A 3,741-nucleotide genomic window follows, 5' to 3' on the forward strand; every position below is an offset into this window, starting at 1 on the left:
ACTGCGTGCAGCTGACAGTTCCTTCCCACAGCACCCCTGCCTACTGACAATCCCCTTCAATTTGGAGAAGGGGGTACATACCCTGTGTAAGCCTGGGCTACACTCATATGCTCTTTCTCTCAAAATCGAGGCAGAAAGTAGGGCAGCATGGCACCTTAGAGGCTAACTGATTAGAGATAGGCCTTAGCTGCTGCCTGACTTCAGACTAATTTGACTAACTGCCTCACTCAGCATCCAAAATAGCCTCATGACTGCATAGCAGAGGTGTAACAATGCAGCTGGGCAGCCAGGTGTTGTACACAGTAGTGCAATTGTGTTGCTGTGGTGGCAGCAATTTTTTTCTGCCATCCTACCCAACTCTACAACTGCCCTGGTCATTCTGCCCTAGTCATGCCACTGCTGCATAGCCCACCTACCCCTATAGAGCCTTCGCTAGAGCTTTTGAGCCTAAATTTGGGATTGACACATGTATTAACTAGTTACCTTTGTTGTTACTATCTAGCATTACTTTTTTATGGCCAACTAGTTTTACAACACCCCACAAAGCAGTGTTACCTAACATGAGCTAAGTCTAGAGTCAGAGGCATTTGTGAGGTGAGTGACTGACACCTAGTGTTTGAAATCTATTCACACAAACGTTCACACACAACAGTAAAAAAGATACTTTTAAGCAGTCGAGGAGAAGAAAAAGGCCTCTGTTTTCCCAGTTAAGCACAGTTCTACCTAAATGAAAAAGCAAATATGGCCCAGAGAAGACTTAAAATGGATTGTGCTTTGGGAGAGCATCAAGAATTGACTGGTTGCTACTGCTAGACGGTGCTGAAGCTGAAAGCCAGTGTATCACATTTTCTTTTCCCATTAAGACTGCCTAACTCACCCCAAAAGTGGTTGAGAAGAGTACCTCATCAGTGGTAAGGCAGTAACATTTCTACCTTCATGAACTGAGTAATTTCTAGAAGCATTGTTGTGTGCCCCTGAAGCATAAGAACCCCTTGAGAACCTGCTGAGGCAGGGTGCTCAATATCACCCAAAATACTAGTCTGAGCACAAGAAATGGAGTGGGATGTAAACTGTTCAACAGAAAATTACCAAATAAATAAGGCAACAGAGGATTACAGAGCATAAAGGGCCTAAGCATATTCCTTCTGAGCTTGCTTACAAAGACAAGTAAGGTTGTGCAAATGGGAGTAGGATCTAAAATCCATCTATATGCTCCCAAATGCTACTCTCATTGCTGACTCTAGCCGTGTAAGTTCTACTTATCTACCTAGAAGGAGAAATAGATATGGGTACAGGGTTTGAATAGACTGTATCTATATGAAAATGATGGCAAGCATAGGACATGGGATCTCTGTTAATTGTGCACAGTAGTAGAGTCCAATTTTACCAATTTCATTTGAATTGTCAAGCTATGCAAAAGGTTTGATTCACTTTTTCTCTAGATTTATTTTTATTTCACTACTAGTTAGTGGATGTGATTCTACACCCCTGTATATTACGTATACTCTGTACATACAACACACCCAAGAATAAGATACACACCTCTTTTCTGAAAGGCAGAATGAAGGGGAAAAGATTTTTCCTTGTAGTAACTAACTGTGTAGCAGCATCTAGGGAGCCAGACCTGGTCTTTGTTCTGCTCCATTTGGATCATGTGCAGATTTTAGCTTTTTCCCAGCCAAAACTTAAGCAGCAGAAAATGTTGTTATCATATTTTCTCACTTACATTGTACGCTCCAATTTCCAGCACCTTGTTTTTGAGAGAACCATGTGTGTTATATGTGAGAAAATACAATACTTGATGAGCTGCAACTATCTTAGGACAACACTGGATAGAACTCTACAAGCCTTTTTCACAAAGCAATTTGAACCTTAACCTTTATCTGAGGTATTATTGTAAAAAATATGTTGCTCTTTGTTATCATTTTGTATAAAGTAGATCAAGACTTGCCAGTCACATGACTTTGGTGTAACAAGGAGAGCTAGATGTAAAAGTGTCTGCAGAGATTACGCATAACCATAATGGAATACATTTACTCTGCACTGAGGATATAGGAGACAAGCTGAGTCTGACAGAGTCTTGCCATTGTCTTCAATAGGAGCAGTTCTTTTGTACCATGCTTACACCCATCCAGTCAGACATGCATTTTTGTTTTCTCTTCCCTATTTAGACAGAATTTAACATTATTTTTAAATATATAATAAACATGAATTCATTATTTCAAATATGGTTGACTGCAATCTCAGGGGATAGGACTTGATGACTTTGTTCCCTTTAATTGTATTAATGTCCCCATGTTATAATATAATTGATGCATTTCATTTTGTTGAAAATCGCTCCTAGTAACACTAGCAGACATGGAGTAGGGATGAGTTTGAACCAAACCTTGAATCTAAGTATTTCTACATTGTGCTGGAGGAGGAAATGAAATGTAGATCTAAAGCTGGATCCAAACATTATAGAAAAACCCTGTTTCTGCCCAAGCTTGCTATCTTGATCAAAACTGTCTGCAGTATTTGATTTTGCAAATGAATGTTCTATGCTACATTCTCTGAACAGCCAGCTTATTAAACGTTGCAAAGGTAAAAGTTCACAGAAATTAACTAAATACTCCAAAAGTCAATTGATTTTTATTAGCAGATTTGGACACATTTCTTGTAGAGGTACAACTACATGAATTAATGATACAATTGTGTACTTGTACAGTCATGCGGCTTCCATACCTACTATGCTCACTGTTATTTTCCAACACAAAAATCCCTTATACCTGCATAGGTTACCCTTATTCCTTTGTGGGAATGGCGGTGCCAATACAAAATAACTTCATATTGATCCGACTGCATCCAAGATAGGACCAATTTAGACTGTACGGCAGTCATGTTAGACAGAGGTGTGATGAGTTGTAATTTGTGACCAACGTAGCTGACAACATATAGGCCAAGTACAAACATTATACATTTACTGGTATAAGGAATCACAAAACAGAAGTTTTGCACACAGAACAAGTCTATACCCAGAACAGAAGTTCAGCACAAGTTTAAAAATGGAGGAACAAGGTGTAAGATTTGTCCCCTTCCCCATCTCCGTCCCCCCTCCCCACCACCAGCCAAAGGACGAATATGTATTCTGTTTGCTACTGATCTAAACAACACCTCTTACAGAAAACTGCATCACTTAGATCAATTCCGCCTTGCGCTTTTTGAGTGCCTGTACCTAGCTATACTGCAAATGGCAGCAAACTTTCACTTTTGTAAGCTTCATCTGCTCAAGCATGCTTTGCTTAAAATAGCCTGGTATAGCTATTATATTAAAGCACTGAAAGGGAAGAGAAAGGAGATTCCCCTTCTAACTATACAAATAGAGAAGTTCAGTTAAAACAAAACTTTTGTCCATGGACTAACCTTACATTTAACCAATGTGAAAGCTTTTAAGAATTGCTGCATCTTCTACAGCAAAGAAGGCACAGTAGGGTCGCACCTTATAGACTAATTCGTGGAGGCAGAAGCTTTATGAGCTACCTCTTATTTACAGCAAATTATGTCTGCAGTAGGTGGCAGCAGTAGATCACTGTTCACAGTTACAGAAAGTACTTCAGATCTGTACATGCTTGTGTTTGGAGGATTGCTTTATCAGTGAGGCTTAAGGCATTCTGATTTTCAGGCAGTTGTAACGCTGGAGCAAAAGGATGTAGATGCGAGGCTTCATAGTTTCGTAGTTTCTAGGGTCGGAAGGGACCTGAG

This window comes from Gavialis gangeticus, unplaced genomic scaffold, assembly GCF_001723915.1.
Source record: "Gavialis gangeticus isolate Ggan-Ray unplaced genomic scaffold, GavGan_comp1, whole genome shotgun sequence".
Lineage (NCBI taxonomy): Eukaryota > Metazoa > Chordata > Crocodylia > Gavialidae > Gavialis > Gavialis gangeticus.